Below are 25,110 nucleotides of genomic sequence, written 5' to 3'. Positions count from 1 at the left end.
AACAAAAGGATGGGTTCAAGGTGCAGGTTGCCCCAGCCACTAGCCCCATCACCTTCGAGTTCGCCAGAGGGAGGAGGGAATATGACCCAAAGCTCGTCGGAACCATAGCCACCGCAGCGCCCCTCAGATCCAGAGGAGGAGGACAAGGGCTCAGATCCAGAGGAGGAGGATGAGGGCTCAGATCCAGAGAAGGACCGACCTACCTCGTCGAAGCCGCCGTCGTCGTCCGGTGGGGGGAGCGGGAGCCGGGTCACTTGGGAGCGCGGAGTAGTAATGGAGCTCGTGGAGGGGGGAGGGGAAGAAGGGAGGGAGCGTCGACCGACGAGCGGGGCGGGCGCGGTGTCCGTCGAGCGTGTCGCGGCAGTGAGCCGGGGTGTGAGGGATGGGGGAGCGAGTGGCAGAATGGGGATGAGGATGAAGGAGCGCGGAGCGGGAGCGGATGAGGGCGGTCGAGTCGTTCCGTGTGTGGCGGGTCCGTCCGTACGGAACGGACATTATCGCTTGGCTTTGTAATATTTGGCTACGGGATCCCTGATTGGGGTTGATATTCGTTGTCGCACTGATTTTCTCTTGCTCGATCCAAAATATTTGTCCAATATCAATCATCTGTCCTGGCATATCATGTTCTCAAAAGAGTAAAGTATGATAGTGGTCCTTGAACTTGTTAAGCTGTGTCAACCATTCCCCTAAACTATCAAATTGTATGTTTATGTACCTAAACAGTGTTTGAGTTTCGCTTCAATTCAAACGGGTTACAAGCCGTGACTGGAGACTCGGAGTTCCAATAGTCCCACTCCAATCCTAAATATATCGTCTGCCGCCGCTTCTCACTTGTTGTCGGCTGCCGCCGCCGCGTGCGCCCTCTCCGTCCAGCTCTGCCGCAGGCGCCCGCCCTCAGGGGCGGAGGACCCGGTAGGGAGAGGTAGGGCGCTCGCCCTACCTTGACTCCGCTGCAGATCCCCACCCCTAAGCGCTTCCTGCTGCTAGTCAGTAGCCATGGGCATAGTTTGGGAGTTTCAAAGTCTGAATACGAATGCAGCGTCGTAGCCAAAGGAGGAAGACAAGCAGTTGAGCATAACGAAATGTTACTTGGGTTGTGGCTTTGGTCTGGCCATATGGGCTTTCATTAGAAGTTTAGGACCTTATAGACCTGCTGCTGGCCCCAAGTTTGTAGACTTACAGTCCGACGCGGCTGATCTGAATTCGTGATCTTGCCTTTTCGTCTTCTCGATTGTGAATTGGCGATTTGCGGCTCTTGTGACTGGCGATGTGCCGATGTGGTGAGGGCACCGGCCACCAGAGAGGCCGGGAGGCGTCAGGTGCTAATGCCATCTCATCTTCAGTCTTGCTAATGTAAATCACCCTTCAGTCCCTTCTTCGTTCTTCCTCCTCCAGCAAGGCTGCAACAGGCCAACAGTTCGGCACTTTCTGCTCCTTCCTGTATCACGGCCACAAGGTAAGGCTTGAAACTTGAAATTGTGTTTTTTTTTTTCAGTTGTTTACTTGTTTGTTCAATTAATCAATTTGGTGGTTATGAAATTAATTTCGGTGCTGATTTTGAACCACAATGAAATTGTGAAGATCATTAGTTAATTAAATATGGAACCAAAAGGAAAGGGCAGTGCTAAAAGTCTTAAAACTAGAGGTACATGTTGCAAACCTGTAATTAGAAAAATTTTAACATAAAATAATTTTACACTTGTGCTGTTATACATATAAACCAATTGGTGTTGGTCGAATACAGATTTAAGGAAATTTTGGTTTGATGATGGCACCACAAATGTTATCGATTTCGCCATACCTCAAATTTTTTCCGTCCTCCGCCACTGCCCGCCCTCCCTGTCAAGGTTGGGGAGCAGCTCAATATTCTGTGACAGCAACTCAGCGGTGGCTACTAAAGGGCTGCTGTTTTCTTCTCAGTATTGCAGTGGCCTACAGCAGCTGGTGCATCCGTGAGTGCTGCTCGACCTGCTGGCTAGGAGAATATCTCGCGAGGTCCAGTGCAGTGATAAAATCCTCTGAAGTCTGAACTGAAGCCCCCCAAGATCTTTGTTGATGGCGGCTGCATCGATGGAGCTGCAACCGCACAAAAACTGTGACAGCAACTCAGCAGTGGCTACTAAAGTGTTGTTGTAGTGAACCATATGCTGTGTAAACACAAGCATGGGGACTGTCAGCAATATTTGTTAGGAATTGCTGACAAAGCATTTTAGTGAACCATGTGTAATTCAATGTGATTTGTTATAAACATGAGTTGCTGATATGTGAATGAATACAAGACCATTATAAAGCTGTTACACATATTCTTGATAAACAGAATCGCATGAGAATGTCGAAGATCTTCTCAGTTCTGCCCATTATAGAGTATTGCATCGACATAGTTTTTGATGCCTGGCCACTACAAGTTTGTACTGCATATCACATTATCACTATTATAAACAGAAGAGAAAGGCACAATTCATCAAGGAGCTTCATCACTTCGCCCACTTCACCAGCTATGAAATACCCATGAATCATTGTATTATAGGAAACAACATTAGGTTGAGCTCCTGCATGTGGCATCAAATCAAAGAGTTTTTGGGCCTCCGTAACCTTTCCTTCTTTGAATAGCTTGTCTATCATTGCACTGAACACATTGACATCAGGAGAAATGCCTCTATCCATCATCTCATAAAATAGTTCCTCAGCCTTCTCCCATTTGCCGTACATAGAAAAACCATGAATAAGGGTTCTAAATGTTATGATATTGGCAGACAATCCATCATCAATCATCTTGCAAAGCCTATCTATAACCGTGTTGTAGGTGACTATGTCTGGCATCAATCTGAGCTGCTGCATTTTGTTAAATGTAAGGATTGCATCGTCCAGCCGGCCTATCTTGCAAAGCCCATCTATAAGCGTGTTGTAGGTGACTATGTCTGGCATCAATCCAAGCTGCTGCATTTGGCTAAATGTAAGGATTGCATCATCTAGCATCCCACATTTATAGTATGCATACATCTGTATGTTGAAGACGTGATGGTCAAGTCGCATTCCATTTTGAACCATTAGATCTTTGACATTGTTCCTTTCAATAAGATTGCCTTCGGTAGCATACCCATGAAGCAGACTTCTATAGGTGGAAACATTGGGTTTTTCACCGCTCTGAATCATAGAATTAAAGATCGCTCTAGCTTTTGCGCACCATCCAGATTTACAAAGACAATCTATCAGCATATTGTAAGTAATAACATTTGGCCGTTGCCCATCTCTAGACATTTCTTAGAGAATTCTGAATGCCTCTTTCCACTGTCCCAAAGAGAGGTATCCGTGGATCAGACTGTTATATGTAGTGCAATCAGGCATAATATGTTCGTCAAACATCTGCCGAAGGACCTCCTCGGCCTTGTCAATTGCATGAACCTTGCATAGGCCATCAATGATTGAGCTGCAAGTCACAACATTTGGTGGGATCCCTTGATCAAGCATTTCACGAAACAGGGTGTAAGCTTTCCCCACCTCGCCCTCTTTAAAGAAGCCATCGATTACAGTGTTATAAGACACTGCATTAGGTGGGCAGTTGTCATCCTCAGCCATCATGTGGATAAGTTCGACAGCCTCTTCGCATTTCTTCTCATCACATAGGCCTTTGAGAAGTGTGGTGTAGGAGAAGACATTGGGGGTACAGCCGAGCTGAGGCATCCGTCGGAGCACAATATTCACTGCATCACTCGTCCGCTTCTCAGCACAGAGGGTCCTGAGCAGGGGCGTGAAGATGACGGCATCTGCCCTTAGCCCCGTTTTAATGATTTGGCCCAATGCGGCGAAGCCGAGGTTCAAACAGCCCGCTTGGCAACAGCAGCTGGTGAGGATGGTGTAGGTAGCGGCATCTGGAGCCACCTTCTTGGTTCCCGCTCGGGCCATGCGATTGCACAGGGACACGGCGAGCGCAGGGCCATCGCGCACGGTGGAGGAGACCAGGGCGCGAGCGACGGCGGTGAGGAGCTGGGTGAGGGCGTAAACGGAGCCGGGCCTCGCTTGAGGAAGGAAGCAATTCGTCGAACAGGTCGAGTGCGTCCTCGGGGCCGAGGTCTCCCGAGCGGTAACACTTTCCTATGAACTGCTCCAGCTCCTAGGAAGGGCGGCGGTCGGCCCTCCACACCTCCGCCGCTGCCGAAAGGGCCGGCGGTGGGGAACGCCTTTGGATCGATGGGAGCACCTCGTCGCAGAGTTGGCGCGCCGCCTCGGTGCTGAGGCTTCCCGAGCGGAGGCGCCGTCCAATGATACGCTTCAGCTTCTTCAACCAAGGCGGGCGCGTCCGGGTCGACATGGTCGGCGCCGTCGTCGCTCCGATTCGGTGGGAAACGCAGCTCGCGCTGGGATGGTACGCACGGCAGCGGCGGCGGCAACGTACTGACTGGTGTGGAGTGGGGAAGGAATCGAAGCTGCGCGTGGGCTCTCTATTGGGCCGTGGCAGCTGCCTGACCGTGGGCCGACTGATCACGTGCTTGCGTGGGCTCCCGTGGCATGTCTTCTTTGGGCATTGACCGAGGAAATCTGGAGATTTTTTTTCTTCACAAAAGAAAATAAGTTTGATTGCCAAACAATTTCATCAGGTGGTATATTTATATATTTTAGAGATGGCTGAAATAGTATAAGACGGTTGGAATTGTTATTCAGGCAGTTAGAAACATAATCGCGTTTAGAAATACGGTAACGCTCACGAGCGTGTGTACTTCCGTCCGAGTACCGTTTTCGGCGCCTACGCGCTACCGGCCCAACAATTCTCGGCTCTCTCAAAAACATCTCCCACTCTTGTGCTCGCCAATCACATGCTGCTGTGTCATGCGCTCGCAGCTGCCGTCTTCCCCACCGCGTGTATTTCGCGCCGCATGGCTCCCACATCCCGCACCGCGCCTCCTCGCCGCGCCGCGCTTCATCCCCTGCCACGCCCACTCCAGCTCGCTGCGTCGCACCCTCGTTGCTATGTGTCGTGCCACATCCCCCGCGCGTACAGCGGTGCTACTGGGGTGCTGCAGACGCCGCAGTTCCCCACCAGAAGGTCTTGCCGCTGTAGAAGTCATGGCTGCCGCGACGCGCAACCTCAGCAAGGAGATGTTGCGATGAAAGCACATGTTGCAAGTGTATGTGTCAAGTGTTTCAGACGTTTCAGAGGTATGTTGCAATTGTTTCATATAGATGTTGTAAAAGTAGATGGGAGATGCTGCACATGTTGCATGTTGTAAGTGTTTCAGAGACATGTTGCAACTGTTTCGAGAGGTTTGTTCAAAATATTTCATCTGTTTCATACATATGTTGCAAGCGTTCTGATCTGGATGTTGCATATGTCTCACACACATGTTGCAACAGTATGTCCCAAATGTTTCAGCTGTTTGAGTCTTATCTTGCACTAAGTTTTTTCATGTTGCGAGTTGCAAATGTTTTATCTAGATGTTGCATATGTTTCGTCTTTTTTCATATGTATGTTGCATTCAAGCAATGATATTTACTTTGTTGCCAATTTCTTTGAACAATTGATGACTTAACGGCACTATCGTACATGTTTAGGACAATTAAACCCAGAAACTAGGATGGTTTCTATGTTCATTAATTACAGTGGGAACTAAGCAAATGATGATATTGTATTGAAATTGTGTGTGTATGAGAGATAGATAGATAGATGGATGGATGGATGTAGAGAGAGGAAATGGTTTCTTAGACAAGAAATGATGCCTACACGGGAGCAAAGATATGGAGAGATGTGTAGGTAGATGATAGGAATGTAGTTGGACAAAAATTGATTTTGAAAAAACATCTGTTGAAAGTATGGTTTATATGTGTGTTGTTTACATGACTTGGCAAGTATAGAAGCTATCTCATATTTTTTAGGGTTTTTTTTTTTGACAAGAAACACATTTTTATTTCAACAGCATCTAGCTGTTAGAACCATTACAGAGTCAATGGTTACAGACTGTAGTGCATCTGCTAAGGTGCACTAATGTTCATGTTCTGCATTTGAACAGAGGTATGAAGACACAGTAGTAGAGGAATCTACCAGCTTGTTCGCTTGGTCGTATTTGACTTATAAGCCATAGCTTATCAGCCAACGAATAATATTTTTCTCTCACACCAAACCAGCCAACAGTACTTTCAGCCATGGCTTATAAACCAAACCAGCCCAAACGAACAGAGCGGTACGTCTCTCAGCGCCTGTCTTGCAAGAGTATCAGCACTTTGATTGAGATCCTTTTTTTTATCTTGAAAGTCCCTGTGCTTCTGTTGGCAGTGAAGTTGATGAAGAGCTGTGTTAAGTACTTGATCCTCCGGTCTGGAGGATCAGAGAGATCGGATGAATTTAAGTGAAGGACCGAAAACGACGACCAGAGAGAGGTGAAAGGGAGCCATAAAATTACTTTCGAAATATTTGGCCACTGTCCCAAAATCACCACCAAATATGTGAAGCAAACACCGTGATGTCCACGACCCAAATGAGTGGGTGGATGTTCCCTGAGAATACAGCGAGACACCACGAAACAATTCGGCCGATAAACACTCACACCGAAACTTCAAGAGCAGAACACTTAACTCCTATAGAAAAGGAGCAAGTGTCCAACCAGCGGCGGATCCAGGAAATATTTTAGGGGGGACTGGACAACACTGCTGCTCGATCTTAAGTCTCAGCCCCCCCTATACTATAGAACTTTGCCTAAAAATTCATAGGGGCTCTACAGTAATTTGCACTGATTCGGTTTGGGTAGGGGGGGCTTGAGCCCCCCCGCCCCACCGCTGGATCCGCCCCTGTGTCCAACCAAAAAAATACTTAGGCCATCAGATGACAAAAGTACTTTGAAAAGATCCGTAGGGAGTAAGCAAACCAACGCAAAAAAAAAAAAGAAAAGATGGAACTCAAATCGGAGCACGAGCGAACGAGAAACGAACAAAACAGCAAAGACAGCACAGGGCCACACTGTAGGGCTGGACTGTCCGCCGATAAAAACTCCGAAACAGACAGAGTAGAAAAGCTTCTTGTCTCAACGTGCGCAGCAGCCGCGGACTGTTCGCGCCCTGGCAGACTGTCCGTGCCTGGGCTGAGCGAACACGTCCTGGACAGAGAGCGAGAGGGAGATCGGGCAGAAGGCTGCGCTGCTGCCGGTCGGCACCGGCGGCCTGGAAGGGGCGACGGAGGGTCTGCACTCCGTCCCGCTGCTCCACTCACGCACGCAAGAACCATCGAGATCGAGCTGAGGGAGGGAGAGGGAACTGCAGTCGCCCGGGGCAGCACACAGCGCTGCAGAGGAACAGTGGGCGCCAAGGCGAGCACCGGCTTGGTGCCTGGAAGCGCGAGGGAGATGCCGGTGACCGACCGCCCATCAGCCCAGAGCTGCGACCTTCACAGCGCTGGCCGCTGGGAGCGCTCGGCGCTAGGGACGTGAGTCCGTTCAGGCCTGAGCGATGAACAGAAAGCAGCGAGGGACCGAGCGCACCATGGTCTGAGCCGATTCCTGCAAGACCAAGCAAATAAGAAACGCAGCTGCAAGGGAAAAGCAGGGACTGCACTGCGCCGTTCCACTATACACCGGTGGCTACTATCCACAATCAGGAAAGACGAAAATCCGACCCAAAACAAAAGGATTCACTCCCAAACTTTTCTCAGAGGATCACAACGAAGTTAGCGAGCTATCCCGAAAGAATCATCGCTCAGTTCCTACCGGGAAAATTCAGATCGAGCTAAGAACACGAAAAAGGTCTCCCAAAATGAAAATCGCCAATTTCTCCGTGCTCGAGTCGATTCAATCAAAGTAACCCTTAGGATAGCTTCAACTCATATCATACCACGAATCAACGCAAAAAGAACAAACTGATTTGGTCTCAAATCGACAAAATGCAAGATAAAAAAAAACTCCAAAAAACACAGAAAAATGAAAGACTCAGAATTGGGGAGGAGAACATGTGGTAATCGAATTTGATCCTTGCATTAGCTCAAGAGGTCCGATTACAAGCCACTCCTAGCAAATCAAAGCTACGATGACAAAAAGGTCAAGAACAAGAGCCACTCCTCTCTAACCCTAGCCTCCTCTTAGCACCATGCAAATGAGAGTGACCCTTTTAAGGATAACTGTCCAACCAGCCCCTTCACACACACACACACACACACACACACACACATATACATATATACAAAACTCCCTCACATGAAGTACTCATCCCAAATACCCACTAGGGGTAAATCCGTCCAAGTTTTTCTTCCTCGATCCAACGGACCTGGCGTCTTCTCGACATCACTTCGCCTCGACACAAGCTTCGAGATGACACCACGTGTCCGCTGATCCGCCACTCCCCGGTTTTAAGGCCCAAAACGGTCAAACCCGCCGCCGATGGTTTTGAGGCCTAAACCAGCAAACCTTCCCCCGATGGTTTCGAGGCTAAAACCACCAAACCCCTCCGATGGTTTTGAGGACGAAACCACCAAACCCCTCCGATGGTTTTGAGGACGAAACCACCAAACCCTGTGCACACCCGCCAGGCGTGACTAACCGATGTCGACGCGTGTCTGACCTCCGCCAAGCTTGACGCCTTTGCTTTCCTTCTTGACTTGACCGACGCCATCTACATCTCCCATGTAGATGCGTGTCTGGTCTCCGTCAAGTGCCACGATGCCACCGTCCTCCTCCTTGACTTGGTCGATGCCGTCTTCATCACCCATGTACTCTTACGCTTGTCGATGTCCCCAAGTGTCAGCCACCGCAGCTGGTCACCCAGCCTCCTGGTCCCTCGGTCCAAGCCTCATGCTTGTCCTTCACCGCTCTTAGTCCATCGGCACGGCACGGCCCTACTTGACCTTCACCTCACCGTCGACCGCCGCCTCCGAGCTCCACACCTGCGCACCACAAACCAAGAGACATGTTGCACAACACACTTAACGCAACACAACTCAACACAAACACCTCCGGTTAGCCATTAGCGTAATCAAGCACATATAAAATATGACTCAACCGGGAAAACCTTAAACCTTTCACACATATGTCAATCATTCATCACACACGTACATGGGCACATCTCCACCATGTGTTCACGTTGAGAACTCAACCAGCTCTTGACCATCCGATAAGAAGTTTGTGTGCTGTAGATGCAGTTGATTAGTAACAGTTGCAGCTAGCGACAGGGCTGCTGCCTCAGCCATGACAACTGAGGTTGAATGTTGCATGGCTACCTTTATTATGTATATGTTTTGCGGCGGCTGCACGAACCTGGGTATTGACGATAAACACTCCAATTCCAGCTTTTCTGGGATCAAAGTGGCTTGATCCGGCATAGTGCACTACGTGAAAAATGGTTTGTAGCAACGAGACAATTTTTTTTAGGGGCGGCTGGTGATGAAGCCGCCCCTATAGTGACGTGTTTAGGATTCACGAGACCAGCCGCCCCTACAAATAAAACAGCAGGAGTGGCTGATGATACGAGCCGCCCCCGGTACTGTTATTTGTAGGGGCGGCTGCTGATTGAGCCACCCCTACAAATGCAGCGGCGAAAATTTACGAGCAGCTAACCTGGGCCTGGCTACGCCGGCCTTTCTGCCCATGCGAGACGCTAGTATTTGCACGCACACGCATATAAAACATAGGGTGCACACTGGCTAGGGTTTGGCACCGCACTTGCCGCCGCCGGCCTCCTTCGCACGCGCTCTCTCTCCCTCTGACACCAGCGCCGCCGACCTCCTTGCTCCTGTGTCCGTGAGCTGCAGCGGCGTAGATCGAGGGAGCCGCGTCGGACAGCCAGGCCTAGGAGGCGGTGGCCGCACGGACTAGGTAGGCCACGGGCGGTGGCGGCGTCTGCGCCGATCCGGGAGACTAGGCCGCGTGGATCTGGCCAGCGGTGTGAGATTGGTTTATATGTACTTTTCTAGCTTGCGGGCTCCGGCGGCCAGCGGGCGAGGCGACGTGCGGCTGTAGCCGCCGACGGGCACGCGACGCCGTGACTGCTGCTGCGCTTAGGGCTGGGCGGTGAGCTCTTCTGATGGATTTGTGCATGATTGGGGATCTAGGGTTAGTACTACTGATGGATTTGCAATTTCTACAGGAAGAGACGCGGGGGGCAGGGGCGGAGGAAGCATCTGTGTAAGATCGTGAGCCATGCAGCAATGCTGGGAAGAGGACATTGTATCTGTGCGCCTGGATGGTTGATGCTTGGTGTACGTGCTGAGGCGCCATTTCCTGAAATGGAATAATTCATACCTGAACGTGCAGCTTGTATATTGCTGCTGGTGTGGTCGCCTGGCTCCTACTTCCGTCCATTGTGATGGTTCCTGCATTATTAAGCTGTATACCTTGCCCTGAATTGGTGACGCCATTATGTGTGTGGTGGGGGCGTTGTCTTCTTGTTCAGACTACCCTTAGCAGCTAAGGTTGTATGCGCGCGTGTTAACTTATTTTCACATGGCATTATGGTATATATAGTTCCAGTACAAATAGTTTGCATACAAGTACGTGTGAGAGACCTAAAAGGAATAGTTCTACTTTCACCACTGAAGGATAATATATGTACACATGGCAAAATATAGGGCAAACCACCTACTAGGTGAAAATATGAAAACTAATTCAAAAACATATTTTTGGTTTGCACTACATATTTAGAAATTTGGTATATTATCCATAGTATATACATATATGTACTCACATACAAAAGTTGAGATACAAATTCAAACTAGAAAACTTCATACAAAAAATGATAAATTTCATATGCATATGCACTAGAAGACAAAATTTCAGGGTTTTGTCTATTTTTCCTTCTAGTGCACATGCATATGAAAAAAGAGTTTTCGTTTGCGCCGTGCTCTTGTTATACCCTCGAGATACGGTGACAGGAAGAAAGGAGCTACTAGCGAGGCAGCTAGGTAGCCAGTCGAATGCAAATTATTCCAGGTCTCGCATCACTTGCGTACTACTTGATTTCATCCTGCGGTGCAGGAGGGGCTACGGTCATCCAACCCAACACACATTCAGCCTTTTCGCTAGTTGATTTCTAGACTGATAAGTCCAGTTGGTGTTGGTTTGTTATGAGAAAAAAAATACTGTATCATGGCTGATAAGTCCTGGCTGAAACCTACGAGCGAATAGACTGATCGGCGGGCGTGCGGGGTTACTTTCGAGGACCAATCCCAACACAGTTTTTTTTATTGAAACTACAGTCCCAACACATTGGTAACGCATGGTAGCACCCGGAATTCATTGTCATAAACGAGCGAGAGGCCATCGATGCGCAGGGCACGAGCTGCGACTGCGATAGGCACGTAATAAGTGTGGTCATGGTCCGCGTCGTCATCCGTAAGTGGTGAGGCATGCTGTATGTATCTGTATCGACCACCCGTTGCATGTGCGGATCACATTGTCATCATGGGCGGCACTGACGTTACACTGGTTTTATTTGAGCCATGCATGCACTCTCCTCCTACAAGCTTCTTGATCGAGAGGTGATTGCGACGCAATTATCAAAACCTGGGTCTGGTACCTATAGACTTGGGATGTCGGAAGCAATCATATCCTTTTGCTTTGTGCAATACTCCGACTTCTTTTTAGTCAATAAATAACAATCTTACATTGCCAAATATAATCAATTCGGTAATGCTCAGGAGCAGGCGTTCGTCCATCCGGACGCCGCTTTTCGGGCCTGCACGCTATTGGCCCAATGGGCCTACTGCATCTCCCCATCTCTCTCAAAAATATCTCCCACTCCCGTGCTGTTGTGCCGTGCGCTCGCTGCTGCCGTCTTCACCGCCGCGCACCCCATCCCGTGCCGCGCGTCTCCCCCCATCCATCGCCGCGCTCCATCCCACGCCACGCCCGCTCTAGCTCACTGCGCGCCGCGCCCTCGTTGGTACGCACCGTGCCCCATCCCCCACGAGCGCCGAGGAGTTGCTGGGTGCTGCCGATGCCGCAGTTCCCCACCAGAAGGTCGTGGTCGCTGTCGACACCGTGGCCGTCGCGACGCGCTACCTCAGCAAGGAGATATTATGATGAAATCACATGTTGCAAGCATATGTTTGAAGTGTTTCAGACGTTTCAGAGATATATTGCAATTGTCTCATATAGATGTTACAAAATTAGATCGGAGATGTTGCACATGTTGCAAGTATTTCGGAGGCATGTTGTAAGTATTTTAGAGGTTTGTTCAAAATGTTTCATCCGTTCTAGATGTATGTTGCAAGCGTTCTAATCTGCGTGTTGCATATGTTTCACACATATGTTGCAACAATATGTTCCAAATAACTATTTTAGTCTTATGTTGTAGTAAATGTTTTCATGTTGCAAGTGTTTTATCTAGATGTTGCATATGTTTCACACATATGTTGCAAATGTATATTCTAGATGTTTCATCTGTTTCGTACGTATGTTGCATCCAGGTGTTTCATGTTGCACGTGTTTCATGTTATTCAGAGAGTTAGAGGTCACGGGGAGTGATGGTGGCACGGCACGAGCACTGAGAAATGGGGCGCGGCGAGCTGGGGACCGGGAGGACGGGGCGCGCCCGAGGCCAGCAGTCGGGGCGCGACGGGGGCGAGCTGCGCGTGCGGGGTGGTGCGAATGGCCTCGAATCGAGGCGGGACAGGGCAGGCTGCGCATGCGAGGCAAGTCGTCCGGGACCGAGAGGACGGGGCGCGCCCGAGGCCAGCGGTCGGGGCGTGACGGGGGCAAGCTGCGCGTGTGGGGTGGTGCGAATGGCCTCGAATCGAGGTGGGATAGGGCATGCTGCGCATGCGAGGCAAGTCATCCAGACGTGCGGACGCTGCGGGGAGGGGTGCCAGTGTGGGGTGGGAAAAAACAGAAGACAGGGCAGGCTTCTGTCCGGACGTCTGGGCGCTAGCACTGCCGTCATCAATTATGTATGTATAAGTATGGTAAGCCATTACAATTATCAGATTTTGACGATATTCCAGCTTGATCTCAGTGAACACATCATACAAAGATCATCATACCTAGATCAACAACCTTTGTTCTCTTGTAGCTATCCTGAGTGCAGTATGAAATATAGTGATTCATTGGTGAAACCTTCGGCTCACATGTATGCATGCAGACTAGTCAGCAGTGGAATAAGAAGAGGTCGCTCGCACAAGAGTCATCAATCATCCTTTAATTTGCGCCATGCTCTTGTCGTACTGGTCCTGAGAGTCGACGCAAGTACGGTGACAGGAACAGGAAGAAACGAGCTAGGCAGCTAGGTCAGTAGTAGTACTCTGTTACCGTCACCGCTGAATCCTTTAATTTGTCTATGCTTGTCAGAGCACATTGCCACCGGTACTCGTCGTGAGCTTGCATCACTGTATGTATGGAAGTTTCTACGCCATATTGTTTATCACGATTCAAGATCAGCAACTATAATTCAAGACACTGGAAATGATTACAGTTCTTCCTCTACCTGAGATATGCTTGGTATCTTTTTATTTAGAGGACGTTGTGGTTTAAAAATTTGAAGACTGCCATTATAATTTTGCTAAATTAGAGATATGTTATCCTGTCCCATGTGTCATTGACTCCTGTGAGCCCCACATGTCAGTGAGATACCAATGACATATCTCCAACTTTGCAAAATTATAATGGCACTGTATACCCAATAAACCGTACTCCCAGCAGAGGCTTAACTCATTCCCTTACCCCCAAGAAAAGTTTGTCGAAAAAGATTGTCATCGTAATAGGGATTGCACATCAACATGCGTATGCGCGTGGGCGCAATGGCTTTCGCGCTAGTTACTCAATCCGTTGCTTGTTTGGAACAAGAGTTTTCATAAAAGGAATGGTTCTTTTATGCAATTATGAATAGGCAGGCCTCTTGTGGATTCCTCCAACTCCATGAATGAAAGGTTCAAGAGGGTATTGTCCTCGGTCATTTGGTTTCCTCACGAGGAATTAAGGTTGATAAAGCCAAAGTTGAGTGAACGAAGTCCGTAGGACGGAGGTCCTACGGTAGGTAAGAGCACACACAAGCACTTGACCGAAAGGGACCAGTGCTTCTACTCCTCCACCGAGGAGCCGTTCTTGCGAGAAGCAAGGGATGTCGTGAACGGTGGGAGGTCAAAGAAAGAGAATTGACCTTAATTAAGCGAACATCAGTCTCAAAAAATAAAAATAAAATAAAAATTAAGCGAACATCCAAAAATTACCTGAAGGAATTTATACCTGATATTCTGGCTTAGGTGAAACTTATTTCGCACAAAATTATTAAATTAAGGCATAATTCATTGCTCAATTGTGACGAAGTGTAATATCTGTTCTAGATGGATTTTTAATTTAACAGTCTCCATCGAAGCCGGTATATCAAACAACTGTAGAACCGAGAGCATTATTTTTGTGCCTTAGAATTTGGTGGGGATTATTGGATTTTATTGGGCACAGCCTAATTTTATTCAATTTAAAATCAAGTAAATCATAATGCTCAGATTGAATGTTAGGTGCACTAGAGTCTTAGTTCAATATGGGAATTTGACTAAATGTCAAATCAACTTAAATGGGTGACTGTTTGGTACAATGTTGTGAAGTTGAGAGAGGCAAAAGGCGTGCCGCACGTGCGTGCACCCAACCATGTTGAGTTGCGCTGTCATGACATGTTGTAGGGCGGGTTGGTTGAGCCACTTGAACTAATTAATGTTGATTTGATTGTGGTTAATGGATGAACTTGTAATGGTCCTGGTTATGGCTCTATGTTAATGGTACGGTTACTTGTAACTCCTATGTTTATGGTTACAGTTACTAGTAGTTGATGAGTGCTTCGTGATGACGTCCATGTTCATCCTCCACCCTTCGGCTTCCATCTCCCATGTCTGTATCAAAGGTGTGCTTGCTATCAGCTTCCCATAAGAGAAACATTCATCTAGTGCACCATTATTCTTCTGTTGCAGCTGCTTTCTAGTTTCTTCATTCCAGTCTCTTGTGCAGACAGAGGATTGGAAGAGCAGGCCTTCGGAATCGCGCCCATGTCTGTGACACCTACTCGGGTGTGCCAGGCGATCAGTTTTTTGGGTAGTGTCTAATGAGATTGCTTGCTGCCGATCTACATCGTCTTCTCGGTGTTCTTGAACCTGCGATGTCTCTGCATCGTTTTCTTCTTGGTGGACGTACACGCGGGACTACACTAGGAACGTCTTAATTCCTGCATTGACTGTGGTCCGTGACTTCGAGCAACGTCCTATGTTAACTAGTGTACATGGAGCCATCAATACCTTGAGCATGGGTTCCTCTGTTGGGTATACATGCACCCCTTACTGAATGTGTTCAATTCAGTAGTATAATAGCTTTGATCAGTATGTTTGTCCTGAATGTTTTACTACTATTGCTAGTAGTATTAATTCACACGTGCACTTATATGCCAGAAGCAGGGGAACGAAGAGGGTTGGGACTCCCTTACCGGCAGGTGATGTATCTGTGTTAACTGATTTTTACTAACAGCTAGATGTCTGATGCTGCCTTGGTATCACTACTGGATTTAGGCGCGGCACTCGGCAAAGCCTTTGCCGAGTGTATTTAGGGCTTTGCCGAGTGCCGCACTTGGCAAAGGCCACTCGGGAAAAAAATAGCCGGCAAAGTAGCCTTTGCCGAGAGCCATTTGTCGGCCACTCGGCAAAGCTTTTGCCGAGTGCTGAGACAGCACTCAGCAAAGAAAACGAGCCGTCACGGCGCAGGAAACGGTGACGGCGGCTTTGCCGAGTGCCAACCCGGACGGCACTCGGCAAAGTTTTTCATTCTTTTAAAATTCTTTGCCGAGCGCCGCCCGGGCCGGCACTCGGTAAAGTTTTTTATTTTTTTTAAATTATTTACCGAGCGTCGTCCGGGATGGCACTCGGCAAAGTTTTTTATTTTTTTAAAAAAATTTCTTTGCCGAGCGCCGGACAGGTGGCTCTCGGCAAAGTTTTTTATTATTTTTTTAAAAAATTCTTTGCCGAGTGCCGGATGGGTGGCACTCGGCAAAGTTTTTTATTTTTTTAAACAATTCTTTGCCGAGTGCCCCTTTTTCCAGCTTTGCCGAGTGCAGTGACCATTGCACTCGGCAAACTGACCAAAACCAGTTTTTTTATTCATTTTTTACATTCCATCACGACAAACACAAATTATCACATATATCTCACATCCATCCAAACATACATCACATATTTATCACATCCATCGCATATATCACATTCATCACAATATACCACATATATCACATACATCAATCTAAACATCTATCACATATATCATAATTATCCAAATATACCACTAGTGCATGACAAGTATATCAGAAATCCATCACCAAGTGAACAACAAATGCAAATACAACTAATGCTACTCATCACCAAGGTGAAAACTGAGTGCCTGGTGAAGGAAAAGCTGGATCAGTCGGAGGCGCATGAGCTAGATTATTTGAACCCTCCGACTGAGGCTGCACAAAGGAGAAGAGATTGCATGCGTTAGACAAGATTACTTGGATAGCTAATCTAGGTCATACAAGTAAAGCACAAGCGAAAATTCACAGGAGTAGCTGCAGCTGCAGGAGTCGGAGGTGGAGCGAACAGCCCAGGTGGCACAGCTAGACCCGTATGTTGCCCAAGAGTCTGCATGAACTGCATCATTTCCACCATCCTCTGTGCCTGGGCCTCTCGTGCGGCCCGCTCGGACTACAGCTGGGCCGCCAGGTCCTGACGTTGCCTTGCTTCTTCTTCCAGCCAGGCCTGCAATATTTCACTCCAATGTTTCAGTAATGCAAAGCTAATTAAGGTGTGTAAAGATCAATGTACGACGAGTAAAATAGGAATAACCTCGAGTGCGTCGACCCGTTGCTGTGAAGCGCTTGGCCGTGGCCGTATGGCTGGGCTTGCGCTCGTGCTCCGTGCTCGGATCTAGGAGAGAGAGGGAGTAGAGGTCGAGTGGATGACGCCGTCACTAAGCCAGTACCGCCCATGCTTCTTGCCTCCACCCACCCTCATGACGATCTCTGCATCAAAGTCCTCGGTGCTCGGGTCGTACTCTGGCCCATGGACCGACTTTGCCGCCGACGTGGACTCACTGATGCGGGTGTGGACGCTCGGGTTGGTGTACGCCTCGGGTGGGTCCTCCGGGTTGTAGGAGGCGCCGGACGTCGCCTTGCCCTTGTGGGACATACACCATGCCTGGAAGTCGGAGCATTGCTGGCCACCATGTGCCTCCGACTGCGAGAAAGACAGCAAGATAATTAGAAATCAGGCATAATTGAGCGTCAGAATAGATAAATGAATTCGTGTACCCATAATTGTTTGTATCCGGCGAGGTTGCGGTTGCCTTGATGGTGTGCTGGACCTTGCATCTGCAAACGCCGCTCCCGGGCAGCATCGTGCGTCTCGGCCCACCCGGGCGTGAACCACTTGTCCACGATCATCGCCCAGCACTCGAGATACAAGGAGCACCACCAGGGACACATCTACACATCATCAAGTATTTGACATATAAAAAGATCAAATTAAACCAACTTAATCTCAAAACGAATCAATATTAATGTTCTTTATCTACCTCAAGGTACTGGTCCCGGGTCAGCGTCATCTTTCTTGCTTCTTCTTTGCTGACCTTCTCTCCAAGTTTCGACCCGTAGTTGGTTATGATGGCCTGGATGCGCGTCTCGTGATGCATGTCGGTGACGAGTTTTTTACAGGCTTTGGTAGCCACCAAATCTGCCCTGGCCTCAGATCCCTCCTCGCATTTGAAATAAGTTTGCACACAGACGCGATGTATCCATTCATTATTTCAAAAAAAGTCCAATGGATGCGATGTATTGAGCAGTGTAGTGCGAGGGAGACTTACCCAAAACTCTGCCTTGTTGGGGTAACCCACATCGGGGGCGACGGCGTAGTGGTCAAACGTCCAGGCTGGCTCCCTCATGCTGGCGTAGTCAACCAGGCCAGGGTAGTGTTGCCTACACAGAAGACCCAGTACGCCATTGACCAGGCGTCCGTGACCACCACCCGACACAATCGTCCAGTTTCTGCACAAGTGATTAAGAAAAAATATTAGTTTCTCTATCGATTTTCAACATATCATATGAAGTGGTGGTGATTAAATCTAAAGTACTTACTTTTGCCCTTCGGGGCGAATCATTGGGCGTTGGTGAGGAAGCGGAACCGGAGGGAGGCTCGCCGGACCTCGCAAGTAGACGTTAGACGAACCAGAGGAAGCGAAACCCGTACCATCCTCCTCGTGCGTCCCCTCCCCCTCGTGCGCCCCCTCCTCCTCGTCCGTCTACCGAACCAGCTCGTCGTCGTCCCTGGGCCTTGCCTCCTCCTCATCCTCCTCACGCTGTGTGGTAGGAGGCGGTGGCGGCTGCCTCCTGCGGCCGCTGCTCCTCCTCATCCTGTCCGACGGCCCCTCACCTACAGCGGCATCTGCAGTGCGTGGTGTTTGGTAAAGCGAGGACACGTCCCTGTGACGGTCACTTCGGCCCGCCATCTTTGTTCAATCACCTGCAATTAAAAAGAATAAACAAGATGTAATTAGAAATAGAAATAGATGCAAAATAAACAAAACATAATTACAAAAACATAGTATTACATGTATTAGAAATAATCTTCATGATTGGGATTAGCTGGATCATAGGTCTCGTCATCACTATCAACATTGTCATTGCCCAAATAATCAACACTATCCGAAGGAGGAATGTTGTCTTCATTGTCATTGCACATTTGCTGCAGGGACATAAAACTAGACTCGGGGATTTAGCTGCCTTGCCAAATACACGGTTCAAGAAAGCATTGGTATAATCACTCTGACTTCTCTGGCCCGTGTACATCCATTGACGGTCATCCATCCTCTAACATATATATCACTGAGCAAAGTAACCATCAATTGCATCTACATGGTGTTCCTACTGTCTAATAGGTGAGGATAGGTCCTAATCCCACCCGCGGATGCATAGACGAGGTTAGTCTCCATGGTCTACTCCTATCCGAGACAGAATTTCGGCAGCACCTCCCCGCTGTTCTCCAGATACACGTCTTGCCAGGGAGAGTGTGTATCCGGAGAACAACAGGGAGGTGATGCCGAAACTCTATCTCGGATCGGAACAGACCATGAAAACTAACCCATCTACGTATCCACGGGCTATCCAAAAAACATGGACAATCCAAAACAGATACGGTCGTAGATATGAAAAGATCTGCATACCTCCAACCATATCTCTTTCGAACGGGAGACACCTAATTGGGTTACGCGATCTACGACCATGATACAGAAAGAGGGGTTATACCTAGGGTGGTGGTGGAGTCAGGCTAGCGGGGCCATGGTGGGTTGGTGCAGTGGCGAGGCGACGCGGTGCAGGTAGACCCGCAGCGGCGAGGAAGACGATCAGGGTCGCCGAGATACTCCGGCTCGGCTACGACGGCTCTTCTCTGCAAAAAAGAACAAAATACTATCTCAGTTTAAAATTTCGGCAGAACCTCCCCTGCACGGTGAGGTATCCAAAATCTGCAAAAAAACATACGGCACGATGGCCGACAACCACATATACATATGCATTCAATTCAACATATCATTGCCATGTCACATTCATCCACCACCGCCACCGCTGCCGCCGCTACTCTACTCTTCTACTACTACAACCACCACCACCACCGCCACTCAACTCTTCTAGTACTACAACAACCACCACCACCACCTATTACTACTACCACCACAACCACCTACTGTACTACTACTACCACCATCACAACCACCTACTACTACTACTCTACCAAACTCTACTTCTACTAAAACATACTACCAATGCTACTCTACTACTCACCTATGGTGTCGGGGGTTGGGAGGGCGTCGGGGCATCGGGGTCGGCCAAGGCGCGCCGGGGACGGGGAGAGGATGGCCGCGGCGGTCAGGGGCGCGTCAAGGACGCCCGGGGTCACGCCGAGAGGGCCGGGGCGCGGGCCGTGGGGTTGGAGCAGCGGGCGTGGGGCGGCGGGCGCCGGTGGGCCGCGGTGTCCGGGGAGGCCGGCGGAGGCGCGCCGGTGTGGGTGGGCCGGTGGGCGAAGGCGGTAGGGGCACGCCGGCGGGGGCGCGCCGCCATGCGCGGGCGGCGGAGCGGCGGGGGCGCGTCGGCGGGTGAGCGGGCGGGACGGCGGGCCGGCCGGCGCGGGACGGCGGCGTGCGTGTGTGTGTGTGGGAGGGAGGTAACGGTTGGGTGGCCGGTTTGTCTAAGTGTGGATGGGCCCTTTGCCGAGTGCCCCGATCTGGCACTCGGGCTGCCGGTTTGCCGAGTGCCAGATCAAGGCACTCGGCAAACGTGTTTTCCTTTTTTTTTGAAATCTAAACCCAAAACCGCACTGCATCGTATTTTTAAAAAAAAAATACCACTTTGCCGAGTGCCGGACGGAGAGGCACTCGGCAAACATTTTAAAAAAAATTTGGCACGCTCTTTGTCGAGTGTCCCCACGGACACTCGGCAAAGGGAACACTTTGCCAAGTGCCTGGCAGCTGGCACTTGGCAAAGAGCATGTTTGCTGAGTGTTAAAAGATGACACTCGGCAAACCAATATTTTTTTTTTGTATTTTGACCTCCAAACTTTTTATGTAGTCCTCTTACAGTACTTGTACTCCTTGTCAAAATTTGGTACATTTCCCAAACTATTTGCTATATTTAGTTAATTTATTTTATTTAATTGAATTTTTTTCGAAAAATGCAAATTTGAACGCATCGAATAATGGAATTTAATGATTCAAAAAATGATATTCATGGTAGATATCACATGTGGAGATGTCCTGGTTTGTAAGCATCGTACGTGATAACGTGCACCAAACCTTCTCAAATTTTTATCACATCCTCCACATACGATATCATGACATCTCGACAAGTTTCATGATTTTCGGACTTCGTTTGCATTTTATAGAATTTAAAAACAATTTGTTCGCAAGTTCATGGTTATGTTTCGTGAATAAGATGTTCGAAATTTTGGGTCCGTTCCTGGATACGGCCTCACACTACACTCAATACCATGAATATTATTTTGTGAATCATTAAATTCCATTATTCGATGCACGTGCAGTTCAAATTGCATTTTCTGAAAAAATTCAATTAAATGAAATAAATTAACTAAATATAGCAAAAAGCTATAAAAATATACCAAATTTTAACATGGAGTCTCATGTACTGTAGGAGGACTCGAGAAAAATTTTGGAGTTCAAAAGTGGGAAAAAAATAGTTTGCCGTTATTCTTTGCCGAGTGTCAGGGTCTGGCACTCGGTGAAGAAGTGGTTTGCCGAGTGCCTACCCGTTGGCACTCGGCAAACCTGGACGGCAAGCGGCGGCCGTTACCTGACGCCGCTTTTTGCCGAGCGCCAAGGTAAAAAGGGCCTTTGCCGAGTGTCTGGCTTTGCCGAGTGCCTGACACTCGGCAAAACCTTCTTTGCCGAGTGTATATCATTGCCGAGTGCGGTACTCGGCAAAATAGCTCTTTGCCGAGTGCCCGACTTTTAGCCCTCGGCAAAGAAAGTTGCACTCGGCAAATGCCCTGTTTCCTGTAGTGTATTATGGTATGGTGCCAATAGAAATAATTTGCGTACTATCACCTGAATGGAATATATAGTCCTATTTCCACCACAAGATATGTATGTACGGTGCCATACAGGTGTGACCAGGGTGACATCCTTGTACCTATCTTGAGTGGAATATGGAATATAGCGAATAGGGTTCTACCTTTTGGCTGAAATGAACGCGGGAAAGTCACCAGTGCAATAAGACGATCGCAAAAGAGTTGTCCTTTAAGCTGTCCTCCAGTGATACTCTCGAGAGAGACGGTGACAGGAAGAAAGGAGAGGCAGCTAGTTAGCCAGTCGAATGCAAATTCTTAGGTCTCACAAGCGTACTATGGCACCGTATCGCTTGACTTCATCCTGTGGCGTATAGGAGCTACGGCCATCCAAGCCATGGGAGCTACCAATGGAATTGCGTAAACTGGCTTTATTTGAGCCGTGCTCTTTGCTCCTACAAACTCGAGTGGTTAATTCATGACGCAAAGTGGTTTGCGATTATCAAAACCAGAGCCGGTATCTAGGGCTTGTTTAGTTGGCGATTTTTTTTTGGGAAATGGTACTGTAGCACTTTCGATATTATTTGACAATTAGTGTCCAATCACAGTCTAATTAGGCTTAAAAGATTCATCTCGTGAATTTCGTCTAAACTGTGTAATTAGTTTTATTTTTTATTTATATTTAGTGCTTCATGCATGCGTCCAAAGATTCGATGTGACGGGGAATCTTGAAAAATTTTGCAAAATTTTGGGAACTAAACAGCACCTTATAGACTTTCGAATGCCAGAAGCAATCTTCCTTTTGCTTCGTGCACCCCGTCTGGGTCCCCAAGGAGATCGAGAATGGTAGAGGTACCAGGTGGAGTTGTCCGCTTCGGTCTTTCTCAGGCATGGAGTGTTAGATTGATCTCTAACTGAACCCAACGGCCCAGTTGGGCCTTTGATTCGCGCCTTGATCGGGGGCGCCCAGCCCACCATGGCTGGAGGGCCCCTGTCACCCTGCCCTATAAAAAAAGAGGTGGGGGCCAGTGGCTCTTATCACGAGGTTGACCTGAGCCAACCTCCCCACCGACAAACCCTAAACCCGATCTAAGTGAGGGGCGCAGCCAGTGACGGGAAGCCACCAGCCGCGCCGCCTGCTGCGTCGACGTCGACGTCTTCACTGCCCTCTTCACCGACCGTCGCTGCCCGTGCGCAGTCTTCATCAACGAACCCGATGGCGGCCTCTGAACCCTCCCCCTCCGCGGTGTCAGGTTCATCAGACCTCATCCACTCCTCTCTGTCTCTCTATTGCTGCACTAGAATGTATCCTAGGTCTTTGATTCATCAAGCACCCCGGCTAGATCCACTCCTAGACGATCCGAATAGTTTAACAATGGTACCAGAGCCATCGGTTTCTAGGATTTTAGATCTAGAATGGGTAAACCGATTAGAAAAGGAAAAAGAAGATTAAATCCAGTGCGGGTCTAAGAAGAAGAAGAGGGTTTCGGCCGACAAAGGGTTCGGTTGAACCCTAACCCTAACTGGGTTAAGGAAAGAGAAGAAGAAGAGGGTTTTCGGCCTTAAGAAGCTGCGATGCCGAACCCTAAAACCGTAGTCCCTCTGGGGAAGATAAACAGTGCCTAACTAGACCCGAAACCCTAACCCGAACTTCGATCCCCACCCCCAACCCTAAATCTGATAGATCCGAGAAAAGAAGAAAGAAAAATCAAAGAAAAGAAAAGTGGGAAGGGGAAAAGGCACCTACCTCGCCGTGCACCGGGGAGACCCTTCGCCGGCGCGGGAGAAGAAGACCGAGCCGGGGGATCTGTTCGCCCGGGTTCGGCCAAAGAAGCGCCGCGGCCAGGCCGCTCGACGGCGGTGCGCTCACCCATTGGGGAGCGCGCACGCCGGCGAGGGGGCCGACGACGGCGCCGGGGCTCTCTGCTCGCTCTCGCCGTTGTTGCTCGTCGCTCGGGCTCACTCGGCTGAGAGAGGGAAGGGAGAAGAGAAATGGCAAATGAATGACGCTAGGGTTCAGGGACCGCGGCTAGGGGCGATTTTGTTCGCCCGAAGACGCCGCGCAGCCGTCCGATCGGCTCCAACGGCACCAGATGCGCGGGCCAGCGTCGCGGCCCAGGCAGGCGAGCGCGCCGCGGAGCTTTGCCGGCCCAGGCCCACGTTGCGGCCTGGGTGGCAGCTCGCGCGCGTGGAGGCGATGGGCCGAGCCGGTTTTTTGCCGGTTTTGGGCCGAAACAGTAAAGAATGAGCCCGTTTCACATTTTTCTTTTTCCAGAAAAATTGAAAAAATGGAAATTGGCTCAAAAGAAAATAGAAAAGTATTTTTCCCTGTGGGTAAAATTCAAGAATATGAGTTCATTTTTCCGCTACGTATTTAAAGATGTTATTGTGGGTCACTGCCAACAAGAAGTGTTTGACTGTGATAAAGAACATGATTGAGCCTGCAATTGTGGGCTCAATCCCAGAGTGTGACACCGTCACGAGTATCTCGAAAGAATAAAGAGTCAGTTCACTGGCTTTTCAAAGGCATACGCTACCCAGCTGATAAAGCAGCTGGTAATAGAGAGGTACTCAGGTAATGGTGGTATTAGAGAGCAAATACTAAGGATGGACAATTTGGCATCCAAGCTAAAACCAATGGATCTGGCTCTCAAGGATGAGTTCCTTATCCATTTGATTTTTGCTTCCTTACCAAAAGAGTTTGACACTTTTGTTGTCAACTACAACATACAACCCAAGAAATGGGACATGGAGAGGCTCATGGCTATGTGTGTGCAAGAAGAGGAGAGGATGAAAGCTGCCAATGGTGGCTCTATCAATTATTTGAAAGACAACAAGAAACAGAATAATAATGCCAACTTCTCCTCAAAGTCAAAGGGAAAGGGCCCCATGCTGCATAAGCCTCAGCAGAACCAGTTTACAGTAGAGAAAGACCAATGTCTCTATTGCAAGAAGACGGGATATTATAAAAAAATTGTCTCGGTTACTTAAAGATGATCATGGCAAAGAAAGGTGAGAACATTATTACGTTCATAAATGAATCCCTGTATGTACAGTATTCAAAATCTACTTGGTGGATTGACTCAGGTGCAACTGTTCATGTTGCTATTTCTTTATAGGGATTCTGTTCGATGAGGACTATGGAAAGAAGCGAAAGACACGTTAAAGTCGCAAATGGAGTCTGAGCAGAAGTTGAAGCCGTTGGCAATCTTTCTCTAGAGCTTGCTGATGGTTTCAACCTCATACTTAGAGATGTTCTTTATGTTCCCTCGTTACAGAGGAACTTGATTAGTGTGTCATGTTTGGACAATGATGGTTATGATTTCCATTTTGGAAATGGCAAATGTAAGATAACATTTAATGATGCATGTGTTGGTCTTGCTATCTTACAAAATGAACTTTATTTGTTATCGCTACGTGATGATGTGAATGTTGTATGCGATGATGGGAATGTTGTGTGCGACAATATGAATGTATCCTCGTCTGCGGATGTAAACAGAAAATGAAAGAGAGCTCACGATGTGTTGTCGAAATTATGGCACTGTCGTTTAGGCCATATTTCGAGGGGGAGAATAGAAAGACTAGTTAAGAATGATATTCTTCCTCCATTAGAGCTCACAGACTTAGAA

General features: G+C 48.6%; 1 pseudogene; it reads right to left on the bottom strand.

The window, feature by feature from the left end:
- Positions 1 to 2,406: 2,406 nt before the first annotated feature.
- Positions 2,407 to 4,389, bottom strand: LOC136551180 (protein Rf1, mitochondrial-like; annotated as a pseudogene).
- Between the last annotated feature and the right edge of the window lie 20,721 nt (positions 4,390 to 25,110).

Source organism: Miscanthus floridulus, chromosome 4, assembly GCF_019320115.1.
Source record: "Miscanthus floridulus cultivar M001 chromosome 4, ASM1932011v1, whole genome shotgun sequence".
NCBI lineage: Eukaryota > Viridiplantae > Streptophyta > Magnoliopsida > Poales > Poaceae > Miscanthus > Miscanthus floridulus.
The sequence above is the reverse complement of the archived record's forward strand: the minus strand, read 5'-3'. Positions and strand labels throughout refer to the sequence as shown.